Source organism: Ostrinia nubilalis, chromosome 11 (assembly GCF_963855985.1).
Source record: "Ostrinia nubilalis chromosome 11, ilOstNubi1.1, whole genome shotgun sequence".
NCBI lineage: Eukaryota > Metazoa > Arthropoda > Insecta > Lepidoptera > Crambidae > Ostrinia > Ostrinia nubilalis.
Genome location: NC_087098.1, coordinates 9767212 through 9792048, shown reverse-complemented (window position 1 = coordinate 9792048; position 24837 = coordinate 9767212). Strand labels below are relative to the sequence as shown.

Sequence of the window (24837 nt, the reverse complement as noted above, 5' to 3'; positions counted from 1 at the left end):
AACTAATTTCACACGGAACGAAATAAATCGCGATTTATGTATAGCAATTAAATAAGAAGCTTAAAGAGTCATGAGCAACCTACTTAGGAGCTCTAAGGTTAAGTAAAACCTATTTGCGGTTAAGAAAGTAGACACGAGCTCGGCAAACTAGAAATCTTTAACTTTACAATAAAATTATAACGGTAAACAATGATGTTCGCCATAAACAAAAATGATATCTAAACATCGGATGTGAACACAATGGTGGGCCCATAAATATCGTGGTATGATCGCAATATACGAGACCTAAATCTCGGCGAAAAGTGTTCGAGCACAGGTTAAGAGCAATATTTACACTATCAATTGTATGTCATCGGCGTCTTCGGAGCTATGTTTTCACTCGCGCCGTCGTGTTACCTTTCAAAGGCGTCGACTCATAAACAAAGCAACCTCTGAACTTAATAACAATGTGAGGCGGCGTGCGAAACGGGAGATGCATCCAGCGACTTGCAATAATTCTTTGGGGGCCCATCGACCGGCCGTGACGTGCGATAACTCAGCTTTGGTACTAACAGCAAAAACTGTTCGTGTCCGCTCGCCGCGATCGCTCACACAGATAATTATGCCTTTATATAGATACTAACCCGCCATAATTCTGACCCAAATCTGATTATTTCACTTATATGGAAGAGAAATGTTGTGAGAACGCTTTATCGAGACTTATCGTTGTAAAAGATAACGTTTTATCCTGCGGATTAGTAAAAGTCGCGCGCAGTAATGATTTTGTAATGAGACACAAGGCTAGCGAGAATTTATTGACAATAGAAAATATCTCAGCAATTATCTGATATAGGAGAACTCGTGACTCACCTGAGGTCACTAATATAACATCATTGACATATAAAAGACCTTGTTCTACCAAGCTTTTGTTTAAGTGATCTTTATAAAAGCTTCGACGAATCGTTTTAAGGTTTATGGAATTTCTTGGGCTTGGGTCAATAAGTTGGATTTAAGATTTTGAAATCTATCTCTTTCATACATTAAAAATATCAAATAGGTACAGATTAAGGTACCTTTAACATTTATTTTTCATTCTCACGATTGTCACAAAAAAAATCGTTACACTAATGTGTAATTTTTAGTATCTTGTGAAACTGACAATATTTTTTTATGATGTAATAAAGTTGTAAGTAAATCTGTAACGTTACACGTTAACTGTCAATTTGTGACTGGCGCCTTTTGACCTCATGTCTCATAGTTTGCAAGCGTTGTTACGCAAACTGTAAGGCCTGGATAAAAAAGTAAAAAGCTTCATCGACAAGTCGAACAACTTGTCTAGTTGGTACGTGGTGCCAGGGGTGTCAGGCACACGCCAGGCACTTAATGACAGTGTAGTTAGTTTCTTGCTCAAATTCCTCGTAATTACGACAAGTACCATGTCTGCGAAAAAGTAAAATATTTACAAATTATACACATACCGATCAACGAAGCTTTGTAACCCGAATAATTCATCTGCCTATGAAACTTGGCACATGATGAAAATAGGTACCTAATACAGATTATTATAGATATACAATAACAACTTTTATTATGGTAAGTTTGGTTATTTTCATCATGTGCCAAATTTCATAGGCAGAGGAATTATTCAGAAGTCTCCATACAACGAATCTCCTCGTTGATCGGACTATACCTACAAGACCTACATGTCAGTTCATATTAAGAAACCCACATATGGATCTTATATTCAACTAGGAGGTTATTCAAAAAAATCAAGTAATAGAGTTATTTACACAAATTCAAAATTTATGGCGTTTATTTTCAAGGCGTTCCTAGCTTGTCTAATGCTTTCTCTAGTGACAGCCCTGCGGATAGCGGCTGAGCGAGTGCTGATCCAGTTTACGGCAGTACATAATTTGGTTCGTAACCGGCAATCTGATGCACTTTGGTCTCAGGAATCGGCACAATACGTGCAGCTATTGAGCAACCCCGGGCCAGCAAGGGAGTATTTGCTCACACGAACACGACTTACCGCATTCGTACTGGGACGAGACATTATTTATAATTAGCGACGATGTTAGCTAAAGTTCAACGCAACATGTCATAGACAAAAACTTGAGATGAACTTTTTGATTAGCTCAGACGAATCCTTTTCGAGCTTCGACTTTGTGTACAGAGCATGTAGCCTAGCTTACAAAATCAATCTGTCTTTAAACATAACTTTAATAAGTATGAGTACCTATACGTACACATGAACTATATAGACCATTATTAATATCAAAGTGTCGATTTAGCAGCACTCCTTGCTTTAAATCAATGCACAAATGAATCACTAATCGTCATTACCAATTAGTGCTTTCAATATGAGTAATGTGCGTCTCTTTAATTTGTATAGATTGTTCGGCGCGCGCTACCGTGCACGACGTATGCGTTATTTATGACTGCGATACCGTATCCATCAGATACCCACACTTAAATAACAACGCCATGGCTAATAAAACCCACCAATAACAAGTTTCCAAGCATAACTACGGCAACAAAACAAGTTCTTTTCAGGCTATTTGATTCTCATGTTAGTACGAAAACGCAGGTAATTTGAACATTAACAACTCAACACTTACAAATTAAATTCGTGACCACAAACAATTTGGGGTTCACGAATTAACATCGGCGTGATTGTTGGCGTTTGATAGTTTCCCACAGTCGTATGGAACGTAGTCCAGCTGTAATAGAAACAAATACTTTTAAAATTAAATAAACACGCATAGGTATGGCGTCCAGTTCGGTATAATTCGATAATTTACGAAGCACTATCAGCGCGGGCGCCCCGAGCTTGTGAATAAGATTCTCAAGAAATTCGGCGGCAATCGTGATCGTATCTGAGGCACGCTATCCATCAGTGCTAGTCACGCAACCATCGTACTCACTAATTATTTCTCCCTAACAGGGACAATTTGTCAAAAGATGTAAAACATCGCCGATAATAAGACGTCAGCGAGACCGGCACCACTGCCTAAATGAGCCGGATATATTAAGATGATACTCGCACTCGCTCTAGATAACGCCCTAATACTAAGCTCGCTCCCAACAGGTGCACAATCTCATTTACGAGCACCTAGTTATTGAAACTGACAAGTGGTCACAGCAACATTAGTGATCGCTGCGCTTGAAATGAATAAATTGAGATAAAAGGAAAGGAACGAATATCCACTTCAATTACGACGACCCACACAATGATTAGACGTTTCACTAGGTGTGCAGTGGCCGACCGTGAGCCAGGCTGGCTTATTAACTGCTATCTTTGTTATAAATACATTCAACATGACGTGGATTAATGGAATAAAATGCCAGGCCTTTTTTATGTTTGATCGCGTTCATTACTTGTCAACATTCTAACTCCCGGATTAAGTGCAGTCGTTTATCTAAGCATTTACGTCTTACGCAGTTGCTCTTTTATGGGCTATTTTGTGGCGGCGTAACGTTTTATTTAGGCTACTCGGGTCAGTTTATACGACGCGCGCTGAGACTCGCCGGAGATGGGTAACCGACGCGGGATTGATGGCCCGCAATACTTCATCCGCCCGACGCGATCAACTTTCTATGCGTTCTAAATGTTGTTTATATCACGCTCATTAGAGGCATCGTAATATGTAGGAAGAAGGGAAACTGTAAACACACGCACAAGAGTGTATAGATGATCGGATAAAGGAACTAGTTGTTCGTTATCTCGACCAGAAGGGCGACCTTCAACTCCGCTCGGCCTGAATACAGAGTAGCATAATAACAGGAGACACTGGAGGTAAACGTTGGACGCTTTCGTATGCAAAAAGCGTTAAGTGTTAGCCGACGCGGTTGTACGGGCCGAACATTAAACAAGCGGTTGCGAGCTAAAATAGAAATGGGTTGTTTGAGTAGGGTTCTTTCGCGATCGCAATTGTACTCGAACGTGTCTTGTTAGCGAATGCGTTATGCAAATGTCGCTCGGCGGCTCTATACCAAATAACTAACATTAGGCGACTCTCTTGTCAGTTTCGCTGAAAGAAATTGCCTCTTCTATAGCCTAAAGCGCTTGCACAACTAACTTTGTGACGCTACAAAAAGCTTCATTAATTTACGAGATTTGGTTATTTATTACCTATTTTAAACAAACGAATAACGAGTATCTATACAATATTTGTTAACGCAACTGTATTTTTTATACACAACTACTATACAACTAACTACCGAAAGATCTGATATCATAAGATACGATCAACAACACTCTAGAGGGCAATTAATAGCATCAATTCGAGAGAGTGATTAAGTAAGAGCGGCTATATTGAACAAGCAATCAGTCAATTCACTCTAACTACTCATGTTAATACGATGATTGCTTTGTGTGGTACCAGTTGGGTCAAGTTAATATATTACAACCGACATGTTGTTTTGGTTTTGTTTACTGAAGGTTCAGTGTAACAAAATCGAAGTTTCTTTTCAAAGACAAAATCAGTACTCTCATTGATTAATAAAAAATTATACCTATATCTATGGGTTTTCTCTCTAAAAATCACATTTAAATATTTGTAACCAAATCAACTAAAAAAAACATTCAGTTTAATCACAATGCGACTGTTAAATAACTTAAGTTTACTTTTTACATTGACAAATCGAGTTGAAAAATAAAAAGAGTGAGCAAATTAATAGCATGCCTTCACCGCAACTACCTAATTTCTATAAACTTTTTTATCTTATTATTGGACAAATAAATAAATAAATAACAAGTAATACCCGTGTCATTGGCAATAAACTACCGTTAAGTTATACGTCACTTTATGTTTTACAATAGCGAAACATGGATTTAAGAATATTTAACCTAACAATCATGTGTTTATCCCTGTTATCTTTCACGTTATTCTATTACCGTTTATCAGTAATTTTAGGCAGATGTCACAAAATTCATACGTGTAAATCTTTTTTGTATTAAACAAAAATATAATATAAACTTCTTATCGATCACCGATAAATATACTTCCTATTCGAAGAAAAGGATAATTTGGCATGAAAAAGCGACAAAAGGCTTACATCGTTTCGAGCAGTTAATAATAATTTATTGAGACGTAGTAATTTGAATTGAGTCAGCTTTTATGACCGGATAGGGCGTTCGGTTCGTTCCGCGTTCGCTAAACAGCATTCGTAAATTGTCGATTAAGACGGTACACATTCGAACGACAAACGCATTCGCATTTCGCGTCAGAAACGGCCGCCGCACCACGGTCGATGCTATAAATTTCATAATTAATTTTATTATCGGAGCCATTGCTCGCACGTCGACTTAAAGGGAGATTTGCGATCCAAAGCCACCGCCGCGTCCGCCTTATCATTAAACGTTCACGAGTCCGCGCTCGCTACGATTTCATAATGTCTCTTAATGCGATGTAATTGTTTGTGAATAAAAGAAGGCCGCTGAAAGGATCGGCGGTGCACAGGGCGCCCCTGTCAAAAACCATCATTGTAATAGAATTTCCTTTCTCGGCCGCCGTTCGGTTATAAAAGCTAACTCCCTTTCAAAGAAAAGTAATGAGAATTTAACTTTGCGGAAAATGGTTGGCTACGCCTGGTGGCGTTTCGTAAGCAGTGGCGGAGAGAAAAATATTTTCTACATTATTCGCAGCGGCGAGTCAGGCGATAGTCCCTCCAGCGCGAGCCTCACAAAGGGCTCCAGCCACCACGCTCTCGCCTCGCTCTTTATTATGAACTTAATGCGGAATGGCAACGACTTTAATGCAACTTTATACAGACTGCGGCCGCAGACTTCAAAAGCAATTTATGGTTTACTTCACTAATTAACAGAAAATTTGAATTGTAAAAATAATTGTACGATCTTTTTAAGGAATTGAGGTTTCGAGGCAACTCTTTGAGGTTGCATTTTTACCTGGTGTGAGGATGGTACAAAAAATATATAATAATTTCAAATGAGTAAAATACTTACTCGTAAGTAGCAAGTTAAGTTGGACATTGTTATCTAAAAGGCTATGTTAAAATACGTTTCTTATAAAAAGAGTCGGTACTAAATATTAACTAGATCGCTATAGGATCGGGATCAGCTCAGTTAACACCATACCATAAAAGATAGATGCATTGTGGCCGAGAATAGTATCTCACAGAAAACGTGCCTCTACATGTCCAATTACTTATTACATACAATCCTTTGTAAAATTCTGTTTTTGTAACTTTGAAGTAAGTCAATGGTTATGAGGCTTTGAAACAGCTTAGCTTTTGGTAGTTTTGAAAAGTAGAGGTTAAATATCGTTGTTCATTTCAACTATTCACTGACTGAACAGAGAATATCAAAAATTAAATGACCGCTGAAATTCTTATTGTAGTGCCCGAGAGGGTTCCTAATGAACTGTAAGGTTTATTTACCCTATGTAACATAATGGTGATGCAAATATCTGAATCTGAATATTTGAGATAAATCAAATGGCCCATTTGATTTGCAAGGGAATAAAATTAAGTGTTTTTAACGGGAAAGGCGTTTGATGATTAGTAATTTGGACGTTATTTTAGACTCTTCTTAAGAGAGGAAGGTAGAAATAAAGATTTAAGTTCCTGCTGGTATTTGTTATTACAAATCATACGACTAATTAAAAAAAATCACAGTAAATCACGAGAGCAACACAGAACTAAACTTCAAAATGAATGGGACCGTACTCACGACGTGGCATTGCGGGCGAACGCTTGAACTCAATTGGTATTCAGAGTGCAACAAAGATGTGCATATATCGAGTGCATCAGCTGCACAAAAAGGCACAATCTCACCGAGATAGGATAACAAGATAACAACCGTGCAGCGGTGGACTAAGACGGATAAAAACAAGACCCGGTGCCTACGCAGGGACGTGTACCTTGTTTACTTAAACGAGGGCCACATTAAGTGCCTCGGAGAAGACTCCTTGCATTCCCCTTTAGAGCTGCCTCTAGTTTTATATTAAACTATGCAATCCTTTGACAGTCCGAAGCTTTACATGATTGATATACTGGGTAGACTATTATCAGTGTAATAGCAGAAACAAACGAAGAATAGGAATATGCAATGCAAATTGTTGTTTTCATAAAAATATTTTTATCTTTCGTTGATTTACTCGTATCATCTACGGACAATGACTTGTAATGCACCTAACTACATTTTAAAAAACCTCGCACGTAAAACACGAAAACACAACCAAATAAATATGTTCTAGAAACCGCATACGTATTCTCAATCAAGAAATTCGTATGCAAATGTTTATTTCAAATTCAAGTGAAGTCATCCAATTCGCGAAAACAAGAATGGTATCATTCAGTAAATTCTGTCAAACGTGTTCATTAAAAACCTAGAGACCGTCCTTAAAAACGCATAAAAAACTACGTTTGCTTAATTGTCTACGCAAATGTGTAGTTTGTATGTTGGTCACACTTGCCAGATTTAAAATATTACTGATTTACAGGTTAGGCATTCACATTGGACTTGCGTGATATTTCAAATACTTTGTACCTACTTACTCGTACATTGTCTGTTGCAAAAGCTTGTTTTATCTTATATAAAAAAACTGTCAAGTGTGAGTCTGTGAGTATTCTTTACAAATAAATCCAGAGTGGTATAATCCTGAATTAATTAATTGTATAAAACATAAAGCTATACTTCACAAGCGGTACAAAGTTAGTAAGCTACAAACTGATTATGAGGCGTTCGCGTATTGCAGATCAAAAGTTAAAAAGATGGTAAGAATGGCTCATGACCAACATAGGGATTGGGTACAACAGCATTTAGCCAGGGACCCCAGATCTTTTTGGAACTATATTAAATCGAAGAGACGTAATAATTGCTCACGTAATATATTAAAAGATGGGGAGGTATTGACAGAGAGACAAAGTGTTGATGAATTTGCTAAGTATTTTCATTCAGTGTACAATACGGAGAACGCTCAACTGAATGTAAGCGCAGCTATAGTGGAAGCGGGAGTTTCGAATGGGTCAGCACGAGTGCATGTGGGGACATTGCAACCGAGTGAGGTACTGCAAGCGCTCACTAAGCTCAAGCCGAAGCGATCGGCGGGCCCTGATGGAATCCCAGCTTTCTTGTTCAGGGACTGTAGGTTCATCTTGGCAGAGCCGCTTTCGCACATATATAATCAGTGCTTGGAGTCAGCAGTCTTTCCTGATATGTGGAAAGTTACTAGAGTGATACCAGTTCCGAAGGCGAGCTCGGGTAGTGATAGGGTGGAAGGATATAGGCCGGTGGCGGTACTATCTACTCCAGCCAAGGTGTTAGAGTCAGCAGTTCAGAACAGCATAGTTCAGCAAGTGAGTACACAGTGGTCTGAATCGCAACATGGTTTTCTGCCGGGCCGGAGCACCGCGAGCAATCTCATGAATTATACCGCTCAACTGGTACCAATAATAGATAGCGGAGGACAGGTGGACGCCGCGTATTTTGATTTCCGCAAAGCATTTGACGTGGTGGATAATGATGTCCTGTTAAGAAAGCTAGCGGGCTTTGGCTTCACGCCCCATTTATTGCATTTTTTTAGTAGCTACTTGAGAGATAGGCAACAGTATGTAGAGTACGCCGGCTACAGGTCTGATCCATATTTCGTCCTATCAGGGGTGAGTCAGGGCAGCAACCTTGGGCCTCTTCAGTTTTTAATAACGATTAATGACCTACCGGAGGTGGTAGAGAACGCGCAATGCCTGTTGTTTGCGGATGACCTTAAACTGTTTCTCCCAATCAATAGCAAGGAGGACTGTGCGTTATTGCAAAAAGATATAGACAATGTAGTGGTATGGAGTGAACAAAACAAATTACAATTTAATGCTGACAAATGTGTTACAATATCATATACAAGGAAACATAACCCTATGTTATACAATTATAATATAAACGGATTAACATTAAAGAGGGTAACAGAAGTAAGGGATTTGGGAGTAGGTTTTACAGCTGAGCTAAAGTTTAAAAACCACATAGTAAATATCTGTAAAAAAGCGTACAAAAATTTGGGATTTATACTGCGAAGGGTTAACAATTTTACAAATATAAAGGCAATAATGGCACTTTATAATGCACTAGTCAGAAGCCATCTCGAGTGTAATGCAATGATCTGGGCTCCAAGTGAGAGTAAATATAGTCTCATGTTGGAACGCATACAAAATAAATTTTTAAGATATTTATATTTGAAATTATATGGGATATATCCGTTTTATCCATTAATGTATCCAAGTCTATTTGTCATGGGTATGGTAGGGTACAACGAATTGAGGGTTAGGAGGGATTTTGCATTCGTATTCTACATCTTCAAGCTACTGCGAGGCAAGGTCTGGAATGCAGAGATACTGGGGAGGGTGAGTCTTTGCGTTCCGGAGAGGTATGTGGAGCGGCGACGCCGGCCGCCGCTGCTGGTGGAGCCGCGGGCGCGCACGGCACTGCTCAGCAGAGCCCCACTCACACGAGCGATACGCACGTTAAATGCAATTTCTTTTAATGGACTGGACTTGTTTGCATGTTCTCTGGGCGAGTTTACAAAGATAACGTTATGGACATTATGTTACGCTAGTGATTACTAATTAATTTATTTAATGGATTTGATTATGCTATTATTATTATTATTATATTGTAATTGATTATTTTAATGTGTTTGGACATGTATTTTGAAATTTGTTTATTATATTTTATTTTTATTCTGAAAATGTATGATGTAGGTAATCTAATTATTATTATTATGTATTTGAATTATGGTAAAAGATTGGCACTACTATTATATTGGGTTAGCCTGTAACAATAGTAAATGTGTGTGTATGTAAATAAATAAATAAATAAATAAATACTTTGACTTTGAATAACGCACTAAGGATTTGTTTCAAGCCATCATAATCCTTTGACAGCCATATAGATTTTGCTCCATTGACGAGCTTCAAATATACGTCATGTAAATATAACATTTTATTGCTTTCAGTAAGTTTTTTTTACGGAAAAGGAGTTGTCCCAAAATGTATGGAGCCCAGGCCAACAACATGTACACCTACCAAAAAGAAGGGCTTTTAAATCTACAACAGTTTCTTATTATTCAATTTCTTTAAAATGGCTTCGTTTATTCGTCCAAAACAAAAGATTGTTAAGAAAATAGCAATACTCAACCACAAAAACCATCATGGTGGCCGAATGTTATTTTGATGACATCTGTCAGTTTTGACATTAAGTCGTATCTTGATGTGAAGAAAAATAAATAAACAACTAATGATTAATGATTATGTATTCCACAAAGTGCCATAAAATAATCAATCGACAAAAGAACAATTCGATAAAACTAATATGTCGACCAATATCGATTGCTTTGATAACCTATTACAGTGCTATAGTCAAATAGGTTATTACCGGATTTTGTGTTGATCAAACTAACCTGTTTTTCACATAGAGATGTATAGGGGTGTTAGTAAATAAAACAGCTTTATATTATTTTCATTAGTTTTTATTCAATCATCATCTTCCCTTATTAAAATATTCGAAAAATGAGGCCGGTGCAGCAATAGCAGGATACTAGCCGAGCCCAACAAGTACCAAACAATGGTGATTGTATGAGTACACAGGGCCTGGTTGCTAATTCTTGCTGGCCCAGTAGTTATGGCACAACTTTGCCTTCAGAGAGGAGTTCCGGGCTCGTTGCACATTTTTACATGCTGAAACCCAGCACGCATAACATACATGGCCACCAGCCACATGGAATCTAAAAAGAGTAAAATGTATAATTAAGGATACAAACTTAATACTTATTTAATTATTTATTTATTAAAATATTAATATGTAGGTACTTATAAAAATAACAATAACTTAAAAGGAACATTACCTCTAGGAAAAATCTTGCAATTATTTCATCCAGTTCCGGTCCCTCGGGCAATGAATGCCTTCTGGTCTCAACAAGAGAGCCTAAGCACCATACACAAGTATTAATTGTCGAGGATTCTCTGCTTTCCTGTAAGCTTCAACTTCTTGCTGCGGAAGAGATCGTGTAGCTCTTACTCAACACTCACAGCACACTAAGCCATCTTCGGGTGCCTAAAAGATAATGACAGAATTATCATTACAATAAATAGATGTTTTACATAATACCCAATTAATTCAACCTGAATTCATTAAAAAAATATGCATCATCATTATTTAGTACTAATAATGCATACTTACAATTTACTTGTGGTGAAATATTTTCTCCATTAAACTGCCTGGCATAGTCTGTTAGGTTATGAGTACGACTCCGGACCTTATAAAAGAATAAATAGTTATAATATATACAGTTAAAAATATGAATAAATGAAACTATAGCACAAAAAATATAGTTTTTGCTCACCTTTTGGCCTATGGCATTTTGAATAATAGAAATGATTTCAGGGCCCATTTCACTACACTGATAGTATCGGGAATCTTCATTTATTTAACAGAAGAACATGAAATACAGAGCGCCATGATTGTGATTTCTAAAACAAATATCATTGATTTTAATACAGTAAGAAAGTAATAAATTAACGATTAGTTATTATAAGAATAAATTAATTATGAAACATGTTATGTTAAAAACTGCTTACATACCAATCGGATCCTATATCGGTATATTAGGATGTTTAACAAAACAACATAGTCAAATCGCACGATGTGTCTCAAGTCCATACAACACAATAAAAACAAACAGAACGAACAAGACGGACGACTGGGGTGAGTGACAGATTGAAATCTGACAGCGACTGACGTTTAGTCTATGGTTCATTTTTTTTTTATTTGACGCCATCCACCATCTTGTGTATCCATTTGAGAATGATAATTCATGAATAGTTTTTGATTTTGTACGGCTAAATTATACGCTAGATATAGTTATTTATATTTTTCCCATAATCAGTAGATTTTTCTTGATTTTTGATATGGCGTACAACCTGCGGGCCGAAATTGGGACAACTCCTTTACTTCAATGTCCGGGGAAGAGGCTTTTATAATAACAGTAAAAAAACTGATCAGCAGACAACGATTCCATAACTTTTCTTGGATTGAAATCCCTTAAAATCACCACAGCTGATATATTATTTTCTCCACTAAAAACACTTTGATTCGAAAAAATTAAAAATACGAACCAGCACTAATAAGTTTTAATTGATGTACAGGTATTTATACAGGTAGGTTTAGAAATAGATCAATTCAATCGCAGCTGTAGGATGTTGCATTAGTTCACGCCTGAGCAGCGAATATTTTATTCCAGTCAAGGCTGACGTGATTATCTATTGTTATCAGTTAAAGCGATCGTGTCATTACACGAACAGCCTGCCCACGGCCGTGAGCTTGATGGCGGAGATCCGAGCGTACCTACTAGTGTATCGCTAAGTACGGTCCAAGCGATAGGCTGAGTAACGCTCATTTGCCAAGAATGCTAATTGATTGACGACCAGCTAAGTGATGAGCTTGTAACTTTGAATAAATTACTTGCCAGATATCTAAGATGTTATCGTTACTTGTTCCAGCAAATAATAACGCTACTGGTTGAAATGCATAACTTATTTTGAAGGAGCTTTTTGCTTAGCTGAGACGAGGCAGGTGATTTTCTTCAATAATTATTGTGTGTAGTAATAGATAAGTGTATAAGAATTCAATTTCGTTATTTAATACAATTAACTTTCCGCAGCTTTCATGTAAGAATCTGAAGCTAACATAAATGAAAGAAAGATAATTTACATGATCGTTAAGGTACACGTAGAACGATAATCGTTTCTAGTTTAAACATTTAACTCGCAGAAACAAATAATGAAATTGCGGAGTTATAACGTGATATTTTTAGACAGCAAGAACTGAGTCTGAGATTACTCAGCCAGTTCATTTTCTAATCCGCTCGTCGCTTACGCTAGGAGTCCAAATTTTTGGTATGTTCCTCTCAACCCACTCTAGCGACAATCTGATCCGCGCGTGAGAACTTACGCGTACACTCACGAATAAGCCATGACTCAATGTGTGAACGCCACGAGTTTTGACAAAAATATTTACTTTATCATCCACATACACTAGTTATGAGCAACATTCTCTGTGACACTTTCAAGTGTTCTTAAGGCACAGTTACACCAATATTTAGCTGAGTTTTGAGACATGCTACTATTAAACATAATTCCCTTCAGTACACTATGTACTGAATTACTTACTACTTACATAAAGGACTAGCTTTCCGCCCGCGGCTTCGCCCGCGTGGAATTTTGTCTGTCACAGAAAAACTTTATCGCGCGCGTCCCTGTTTCAAAAACCGGGATAAAAACTATCCTATGTTCTTTCCCGGGACTCAAACTATCTCTATGCCAAATTTCATCAAAATCGGTTGCGAGGTTTAAGCGGGAAAGCGTAACAGACAGACAGACAGACAAAGTTACTTTCGCATTTATAATATTAGTTGGGATTGGGATGAAGGCTTTTACTCAATGACTCGTTCAAATTTCATAATTGACTGACTAAACAGTCGGAACACTCGAGATGAATAAAGGTCCGGTGCCCTGCTGCGAGCGGTAAATAATGGAAGAGTGAAAGTACATACAGATTCATTGATAAAACTGTCCTTTAATGTAGTCCATTAAGGTGCGAACAAAGAATAATTTCACACCTTTACAGAATTATTCATTCATTTTTAATAACACCCACCTTTACACGGCTGTGAAAGTAAACACTGAATCTCACGATCGTTAAATAAAAGAGCCGAACAAACGTTCGTCAAACATTAACCACTCATGACATAATAGAAACAGCAGAGTGCAGTAATCAACTCGGACTAATGAGAAGGTGAGAAGGCGAGGCGTATTTATTACTTTAATGGAATATCAGCAATTAGGGACGAAGATAGAATCAGTAGCGCTGACAAGGTGCAAACGAGAGTGCCCGAACCGGATACGTAGGGTCGCTTGAGCTCTCCATAATACGAGAGTATCCCCGACATCGATCAAAATTTACGCCATTGTAGACAGTTTACCCTCAACGTAAGGGCGACAGTGGCGTGAACGTGACGGACAGTTAATGCAAGTAGTTTAATGGCGCTCTGTACGAAAATAAAACAATGCTACCGATGAATTACCATAGAGAATGAGCGGAACGGATGGATTAAGTGAAATACAATCAAACAAGGAGGCGTGCGTGCCGGGAATTCAAAGTAGATAAAAGAGATGCTTTATTACACGGCGACGAGGAGTGGGAGGAAAATTTGTTTGTCTCCATTTTCACATTTCCATTTGGATATTAAGATGATATTCGATGGGATCAAATCATGTTTTGCTAATACAAAAATTCGAGCTTAATTGAATGAGACATGTTTGTTTTTTGGAAAAAAATATCCTAAATAATCAGAGTTCGTCTTCAAAGAGCAATACCAATACGATTTCGACTGTCATTCGGACCGTCATCAGTGCCATCAGTCTCGCCATGCCTGCCTATTTAGGTAATATGGTGTTAGAACCGTCACCGGCTACCTGGCGGCGCCACCGTTCAACTGCGCTGACTCAGCGCGCGCGCACTCCCGACATTACCCCACAACTGATCATTAGGTCGCGCGCACTTCGCAGAACCAAAAACACCAGTCATCGCGCTTCCAATTCAGACCAATTAACGTACCAACTGCAATTTGTGTGAACGTAAAAAAACCGTGACGATGTGTCGATACGTGTCCGTGTTAACTAGGGATGTGTTCATGTTTGATTTGATAACCTATCTATTAACCAGAGCTAAATCATTTCGTACTGAATAAAAAATTACCGATCACTCCGTTGAATGTTTTTCTTTCTATCAATTGCCGTAAAATATTGAATCGCACTGTTGCTACGGCACTATCTGAAATTCAATTAAACAGAATTGCTGTGTGACTCGGCAGCATCAACACTGTACAATTAGTTACAGTTACCGCGCTACATATTGATTGCCTCATTTTCTAGAAAAAAATATCGACAAAAACCCGCCAACATTGATAATCACGACGAGTTTGTCGTGTTTTGCGGAATATTGACGTGCAGGAACGCGGCCGGATCTCGTGAGGTGACGCTACAACCACCATTTAGGTGTTTAAGATATCTGACAAACTAATCAAGCGTAATGTGTTAATACAGACGAACATCTATCTTATGGAGCTAAATAACAATTTGGATTTTAATTTGAAATCTATTCGCAGATAAATTAATTTGGCAAAACCTATCGCAGCAACTTCTATTTGATTTAATGTATTTTTTATCCCGATGTTAGTTGATATTGTAAAAAACGTGCATGACAGCAGCTTTCATAGGCGGTACAGTGAACGGCATCGAGTGTGTCAGCCGACAACAAACCGAATGCGGCTCATTGTGCTGTCATCGCATTAAACTGACAGTACCAAAATAATCTGCCATTCATTAAGTATTCATACACACAATTACCCGCGAATCGCTGCCGAGACGACAATACCGCCATCTCTCACCCGACACGGAGCACAATTAATTTAATTCACACTCGTATCACACGTACATTAGATCAACGTTACAATGGCTATTTTCTCTTAATTCTCATCGAGTACGTTTCATACCTCAATGTTGCCCCGGAATGTTGTGAATATCTGTTGATATTTAACACTTAATTAAAATGAGGATGTAAACGGATTCTCGGCATAATAACAAGCCTGGTTAGTGAGAGTTTTAAGGTTGTGAGGTGCTCAACGCGAGCTAGTTAATTGATAGGTGTTGGGCTCGGACGAATGAGATGTCGGAATCTCGGGATGCGAGCGGCTCGAAGCATTCAATTTGCTCTAAATCAACGCGGGAAGCTCAATTAAAACGAGCCGAGTGCTGCAGGGTATAATCTGAATCAACACTGCGCCAATAATTATCGTACTATTTCACAAATATACAAATAAAAGACAGTTCTAAATATCAGTCGAAATATTCTTTCTTAATTTTATTATACTAAAGCTCAAGCTTTTTGTTTGAACAATTTTCCTTTTAAATGAATTATTATTATCTTTTCCCTTGTTTATTCAGTATTGAAAATGCACATAGCTCGTAGAGACGATGGCCTTTGGGACAGGAAAGTTTTCGAGTGGCGACCACGGGCTGGATAACTTAACGTGGGCAGGCCTCCTACTAGGTGGACCGACGATCTGGTAAACGTCGCGGGAAGAGCCTGGATGCGGGCAGCGCAGGATCGCTCATTATGGAAAACCTTGGGGGAGGCCTTTGTCCAGCAGTGGACGTCATTTGGCTGAAACGAACGAACGAACGAATTGAAAATGATAATGTTTATCAAGACACGCATGAAATGATCGAGTGATATACGGGTATCTATTATTGCTCTCCGGGCGTGAATCAAAGAATTAATATCACACCGAGTTCATCCGAAACGAAATAACTCGTGACGTGCAGTGAAACTCAATCTTCGACACCATATTAATAGTGCGGCAGCTCACCAGACAATACTTGTGTATCGAACGACTAAGTCTAGAACAAAGATATACAGCTTTGTTGAAACTTTGCAGTAGCTACTTCTTTGGAATACACAAACGATACTAAAAATGGTGAAGCAGTGCTTTAACATAATTTCAATTAATAAATAGCAAAGACGTAAAATATAATGTTATAGTCAAGGTATGGCAAGTTTAATGAGGCTCTATATTCTTATGACAATATTTATACCATGTGTTGGTGAAGATCTTCGCCATCTTTTGGTCAAAATGTATTTCACAGTATTAAATAAAATAAACAACATACAAACTTTAGATTATTCAAAGCGATCACGTAAATAATACATTTTCAGTATATCATTTATTGGAAAAAAGATCAAAGGCCCATCTGTTAATATAAGTCCTTGGCGTTGAGACAATCAGACGCATCGCAGCGTCAAATGAGACGGTCCCGGGAGCCAATCCCGAGGTTCAATTTGCTCTAAATCAAAGACGCCGTTGTATACTACCCCCGCGCTTTGCAATTAAATTGATACTAATGTATAGAAGTCTTCAGTTTGTGTTGTTATAGTCACGTACTGTCTAGACGAATGTTTATGACGTCGAGTAAGGCGGGAATCGAAACGTATTGTTTTCTATGAACGAATAACGAACTTGATAGCAAATTGGATTGTATTCTAAGACTTTACTGTGAGTTGGTAAGTGTTAAGTGAAACTGAATGGCCGTTTCAACATTGATCGTAAATCAAAAGCTTATAATCAACACAAATGTCTTAAGACCATAAATATATTTCATCGAACTATAGAGTTCTGGTTCTTGCGTGAATTTAATTGCTCTTCCAAAAACAGTGGTTACTCAAAGTTCTTTGCAATATTAGTTAATGGTGTTAACTAGCGTCTGTGCCGTTAAAAATGAGTCAAGTTTTTAATGAGGAATTGATAAATTAATTAATAATACAAACAATAATACGAGTATTAATAATACAACAAGACAGGAATAAAAATTAATGTAACGTTGAATATACAGCCAACTTCAAAAGAATTGTAAGGTTTTAAATTTAGAATTCTGTTAATTTCGTGATAAACAATGCAGATACGAGTACCTGCAAATCCTTCTGCACAATTTAACAAACTAATTACATTTCAGCCACAATAATTATGTCATTATAATAATTAACCACTAAAAGGTTTGAACACTTCAAAATTAAAAGCAGAAAAAGGCAATATTTACCTACATGTAGCTTTTAGTGGTAAATCATTAAGAAACTGTTGTTAATTTAGTACGAACTTTACTTAGTTGTAAAGGAACAAAACCACAAAAACGTTTCGTACAAAGAACTGGATTATTTCACTATAATTTATCGGTATTTTCGAAATAGTCATGTGTGTTTAAGGCACAAAAGGGAATAAGAATATGCACACAGGAGTGCACTTATGGTGGGGGATTCAATGGTGGGGTAATATTTAAGTATCCCGTAGCGGAAACGCGAGGCGGGGTCGGAGTGACCCCACCCGCCAACAAAATGGCGGCCATTTTTACGGCGTTACAATTACGTGCCTTTATCAAAAGGATGTTAGCACTTTAATTGACGTAGATACCATGTACCAACTGTTACGCGTCCAATTAGAAAGTTACAGGCTTAAACTTTCCAACGATCGGTCTAAACTACCAAGAATAAAATTGTAAGTTCATATGAAAATATAGCAAAAGTAAACATGCCATTTTACGGTAAACGTATTTAATAAGCTTTTCCATTAGCCACTTTCCATCTTTATATTTCAAACGGATCAAATAATTTTAAACCTGTTCTGATCCATTCTAGCAGTCACTAAGACCTTTCCCACTTTTCCCCAACTCTCTTTATCTTAAACTTAATAACATAATGCATTTGCAAGATTTTTCAACTAAAGAGTTCTAGGTTTACGCAGCTTTAGATACGTTTTTAAATGAAATGACTATTATTCGTTTAATATATTCCGCAATATTGATGCAAAAATAATATTCATGGAGAACGAAAATTTTATAATCGAAACGTACAGAGTTGGCCGCTTTTTAAATAAGTTTCCATAAATATTGAAACAGTTCGGCGTTTTACATTTCATTATAAGTACTGATCTTAACCGTTCAATTTTGACATGCATACAAACGAAGCTCACAAACCGACCGGTGTTCAATTGGATTAATCATCTACGGATAAATTTAAAACGCGCTCTCGTCCGGCGTGACGTGCTCTTATTAAAACTTCAAGCCTCTGAACTACTGTTGCACAAACATATTCATAACACCCGCGTATTCGATTACAGTCTTTATGTAATTACAATAAAGTTTCTCGTTAACTGGATGATATTATGAATATCTGTTTCTCGGACCAATACCGAGATCCTAAGTAAGTTGGCGTGAATAATCGCAAGCGTCTCAAACTGAGTACAGACACCTACCGTTTAAATACCACCGAGTTTAAATCCAATCTGCTTACATTAATAATAGTCTTCAGTAACATGATTACAGTATTATGAAGTATTTACGACAAAACGTATAAGTACCTACCTATAACCACTTATGAACAAACGAGAATTATTTGTTGAAGGTTGTGTATAGTAGGGTTCGTTACAAGTGTTTTAAAGAGACGGAACCCTTGTAAGATCACTTAAATGTCAGACTCTACATGTCCAAAGGACTTATCGTTTTATTTTGCCATTCATAGTCATGAAGGGTTATTTCATGCATTGACGAACCGCAAAGCTGCTAAACATAAGTTTTTATTCTTGTACAGTATTTTCCTCGCCTGAAAATTAAATACATACCTTCCATTTCAATAAATCAATATTAATATAGGAAGTTATCTACGCGTCCAATCAACTTTTTCATACAAATATTTATCCAACTCATAAAATTCAGCGTTCATAAGTACAATTCAATATTAAATTCTACATATTTTATCTAATAATAATAGTAAATTAACCCATCATCGAGACATTACTATGCCAATGCTTCTCGAGTCTAAAAACGCGTTGAAGTCTTTTATACGCTCGTCAAATGTAACTGCTGTGAACGGCTAAATAATTCACAGCAATCTTTTTACAAGCCCGGTCGTTTACTCCCGCAAAATGGCCATCGTTTATGCATGTAAATAAACAGCTCAGCGTTTAAAGATTAAACATGCCGCATCAATCTTAATTAATTCAAGTGCAGGAGACGAAAAGCAAATAAATTGGTTTATTAAAGGGTGCATGAGATATTTAATTATGGACGATTCCGATCGATGTGGCATGCGGTTGCGTGACATGGACAAAGGGACCAATCTTGAAGGAGGCAAACCTGCTGGTATACTTGAGCACACCAGCATGTGTCACATCACACTATGTTCGTATTTTTAAGTTACAGAATTTGAACGCAAAAATTCTCAATATTTTTTGACTAAACTTGCTTGTGATTTCAAAATAATTCATGACAAATTCTCTTCAGGATTTCAGTAATATCCTCTATTAACTGTATTCATTAGGCATTCCGTCGAATTTTTTTAAATAGTAGTCACTAAAAAAAACATTAAAAGATTCTGTTCTTTGATTAATGATCATGTTTGTAAGATCAATTCAATCATTATGCGACGAAACAATTTTGCGTTCGGCAGTACAGTCAGAAACAAACATGGATGCGCGAGCGCAATGCATCGCGCGCGCCTCCCCGCGGCCCGATTAAACGCTCGGGCGGCTCGTGTAATGAAGCGAGATAAATCGGCCGCGTCACACGCACCCGCTCCCGTGACTCGTGACCTCGCCCACCAGTTTGTCATTCGCCATTCCGTACAATAAAAAAGAATTGATCGAACAATTCTGTGCGTAATTGTACTTGATGAGTGAACCGCGAGGAGTGGGAGTTGCCAGCATCTGCTTGCAGATAAGCGAGGACAACGTAATGAACGCTGAGCGTGAGCAATGAGCATCTACTATGTAAAAAGCATTAACCGCAAGCAAATATGGGCCAGAATAGACAGTCTGGGTTGCACCAATCTTACTTTAACGTTAAAAAACGTAAAAAATCTGTCCAACTCCACACAAAAACCACCGGTTATCGTTATAGTTACGGTCAAAGTTAGCTGGTGCAACTCGGCCTTAAAGAAATCATTCATATTCTCTACATAATACAATATCAGGCAAGTATTTTCAGCACGCAATAATTACAAAGTATTTTATGTTACACTAATTTTACAAATAATAGCTCTATCAACCAGTAGGTATGTGTCTGTTTCAAAGGGTACTTTCGTTAAAGTAGTCCCTCACTAAGAAACTTGAATCGCAGCCGAATATTTTGATAGTATTTATTTAGCCACCAGTAACTTTAGTTAGAGCAAAGGCAATAATCATTTACCTGATAAACACCATTTAATAACCAGAGCGTTATTTTCTATACATACTAAACTAGAAGCATCATGATACGGCAAGTACCCAGCAGGGGACTGAGGTCTGAGGATGATATGTACCTACTTAGATTTTTTTTTTAAATATTGCCTACTATCATCTAAATATCTAGGTGAATAGCTGGTACTGGTGATAGCTTATTTTAGGATGTAAGACAGAAATTACACCCAGAAGCAGCCTGAAGGCTTAATTCGACAAGCCGGTTGAATTTCCGGCGCTATTAAACCAGATATCGCATTTGGACATTCATTAGGTATTTTCCATTTTATCAGCAGTACGATATTTACGATAGCTGATACAAAGATAGATAAAACTTTACTGACGCAAACACCTATTCCACATTTGCATGGTGGAATAAACTCAAAAGTGCCGGTCAGTTTTTTTGTGTATCGTGATTATTATTATTAATTAGAAAACCTAAAGTCATTGGAAATAGCAAATAAAGTTAGATCCTACATAATTCGAACGCCGATTAAAATATTATAGAGCCAATAATATAAAATTCAAAACTTCACCTGCTCGCTTAGTCTCGTTTAATAAATATTAATGGTCGGCAATCACATTAATCGGACAGTTATCTTTTTTCTGCCAATTTGCATCGCACATAATGTGTAATTAAACTACGTAAAATGCCTTAGGGGTGATTTCGAATCTGTATATAATAGTTATGTAAATTAATTGGTTTCTGCTAAAAAAAAGTCCTACATCCGATACAGAGGAACGCCATTTAAGGGTGGATATATTAAAATTACTCGTTAGCTTCATGGTAAATCTGTGCCTATTCTTATAAACGAGAGGATAAACATAACAATAAGACGGCAATTTTATCGATCGCTTAAACTCTAATGACCGCAACTCTGTAAACTTTGGAGAGATACACAAAAACGCATAACAAAAAAATCGTTTACCTGCGCGACCATTAATCTCAATCGAGATACACTTAATTGACAATCCGTGTAATTGCATTCATCTAACTGTTGATTTAAATCCGAGGGTAACAAATTTAAAAATGCAATTTGAGATTAAGTACGTGGCCCTCCAACGTTTTAAGTAGAAACAATAAATTCATCGACACTAATTGGTGGTTTTCTCCCATTTATCAGCTCATTACATCACAGTAGCGAGAATAAAATAAAATATGTGTGTGGAGCGGGCCGTGCGCCGTGGGCAGATCATTCGCATGCGATAAGCGTCGGTCAGGCACATCGTAAATTCAAAGAGCAGGCCCCGCCGAACTGCAGAACTGATTGTGTGCCTTAATCACTTGTGTGCCTACTCGATGCCCGCCCCTTTAACTCGGGACGAAGGCCCAGTACGCTTTCGGTGATTGTAATGAAACTCTGATTACAACCGCACACAACTACAGAACTTTGTTTTGCTTGGAAACTTAGACGCTGAATGGTCGCCATCTTTAAGTAGATTATTCTGTAAATTCCGTATTCCGCTCCTTTCTTTCAGTATTATCGAAACTTCACCAATTTTGCTCGATACTCGATAATAATTGTAACGGATGATGTAGTTTCAAGGTGTTCTCTTTCTCATCATGTACATAACTAACGTTATCTACTTTGTTTACATTTAATGTATTTAAATTACAGCCATTGAGATCAAGGTTCACCCACATATTTTTCTAATCTAAAATACAGTAGCTAATGTTCAAGAAAACTATTAAAATTTAAATATTTGCTCGCCGCAAAAGGTTTAACATTTTTTGTTTTGTCATCTACTTAAGATAACGACCATATTGCTGTTTATTTTGAAATCAACCGCATAAATGTCATCAGTATCATAAAATGAATTTGTAGCAATAGTAAGGCAATTACGGCCTATGTCCTTGCGATATGATTGCTTTGGGTACTCGAAGTCACCAGGGGTTGCGGGCACTCTGAATCCGAACGCAGCCTCGCATGCAGATGAGCTAACCACTTTTAATCGTTCAATGGCGGCCACATTAGCGTATCAGATTGAAATGCAAAAAACAAACACAGTAAAAGAAATACTGCGAAATATAACAATATTATGCAGACAGTTTATGCATTCATGTATTCGCCTTTTGCAAGATATCATAGAATCAATATCGAATGTATCAACATAAATCTACAAGGAAATACAGGCGGTAATACGAGGAAACATAGTTATCGAAATCATGAACACGGGAGTTCACAGAACTAGCGAGTCGTGCGCTGGTGAACTTTAAAATAGAAATCGTTATTTCGAAAATTAATCGGTATCGGTAGTATTTGCGAAGCACGCGTGCCGGCAGAAGCGTTCTTATTGCTGGAAGCCCACAATAGCATTATAACATTCAGCGGCATGATGAGAAAATAAAAGGTCTCAATTTACATAGCACGAGTGGACCCGATCGCAACCTCCACAGACATTTGCAAACTTCGTGGCGTCTCGTTTCAGCTCGGCATTGCCTAAAACAAATACGTGAGAGCGAAGAAGAGAGAAAACCAACGTGACGGGTTAACACACGAATAAATGTCATGCAAAACCAAATTCAATTTCATTTTCAAACATCGGTTATGCGCGTGAGTTACAATGCTCGTGCATGTTACGGGTCGTTTCTGAGATGTACAATGTAAAATGAGAACTAATACGTATGATACTTACATACCACTTCATATTTTATTTTCAAACCAATATTATTGCAATTTCTAAATGTTTAAACAATGATTTCCTTTAACTGCAAACAAGGTGCCCCACTTGGAACTCCCTATTAAGATCGCAACTATAAATTTTAGGTCGAATAACATCTAATATGGTGCGACACTGTCGTATATTTGAACTAACTGCGCCCATGGAGCAAGATCAGCGCTAAACCGAGATGGAGACGTAAATCGCCAACGAAACCTATAACACGATGTCGCAAGTCTAATATAGAAACTGGAGCAAACGTAATGTATATGTAAATTTTACAGTGCTCTAAGGCTCAATCTAAGCTTTAGAATTGGCTATAGATCAAATTGTAAGATATGTACGTCTAGTATCAGGGTCCGGCGGACCACGCGCATAGTACAATATTTTGAGGACAATATTGTAGATACAATATACTGGGTTAATTGATTAAATTGGTAACTTGTCTCGCGTACCAGTTGTAGCGTCCATTTAAGGCCGTACGCTTGCAGTAACTTCTGAGTTTGTGGGGAGCTTAAACGGCATGAAAATATAGGTTCTTGATAATAAAGCTTAAAGGATTCGTATCATAAAGCTAAGCGCATGTAATCGCAATGTCGATCTGTTTCACGTAATTATAGAGGGCGCACAAATGCGAGCGATATTTTAGTAGCCATTATGCGACCCACATAACACATAGCCGCAGCAATTAGTACATAGTCCGGTGAACGACAGCGTGCCTAACCCGATTATATCCAGCTTTATCGCGCGATCGCCGCTGCCGTTGCAGCAACAATGCACGGGAACGGATTCCTGCGCCATGACCGACACGCACAACAAACCAGATCAACAAACCGCATGACCACCGATTGTTTTCAGTCACACGGTTGCGAAAGCTGTTAAAGCTCGCGTTCTAACAACCGGTATTAAACGCGCTACTAAAATCATAACTCTCGTAAAACACGATAGCGTAACAGTCTAGTATCAATAAACAAAATAAAGTGACAATGATTAATGAAGGCTGCGAGTTATCAAGCGTAATTATATTCGTATTCTGACTGAACTAAAACAGGCTTCATCTAGTAACCTACGTGTCGCTTGTTGACAGACTGCACTTACAACAGATACGACACTCGAAATTTTTAAGATAGTTTTTCCCGTTTCATTTTATCCGAAATCTTTAGCCTTCCATTGATGGAAACACTAATGCACAACATAAATAGATATTATACAAAATCAAACAAGGTGTCCTTCGAAAATTCAAAACGTGAGCAATGCGTAAGTTTGGCCACCCACAATATTTACTCGGCAGCACCCTCGCGCCTGCGAAAATTACATTAACATTTTTTGACAGTCACTAGTCGAAGCGATGACGAGGACGTTTAGTCTC

General features: G+C 37.8%; 1 protein-coding gene and 1 long non-coding RNA gene across 2 annotated transcripts in view; both read right to left on the bottom strand.

Annotated features, from left to right (window-relative positions):
• LOC135076255 (lysine-specific histone demethylase 1A) overlaps positions 1-24837 on the bottom strand; it is a 384526-nt gene that overhangs the window by 285476 nt on the left and 74213 nt on the right. The window lies entirely within an intron of this gene.
• Positions 10461-11584, bottom strand: LOC135075886 (uncharacterized). Its single transcript, XR_010258140.1, has 5 exons — positions 11570-11584; positions 11331-11457; positions 11168-11243; positions 10833-11041; positions 10461-10712 (listed from the first exon to the last, which is right to left on the bottom strand). It is a non-coding gene; the product is annotated as an uncharacterized LOC135075886 (long non-coding RNA).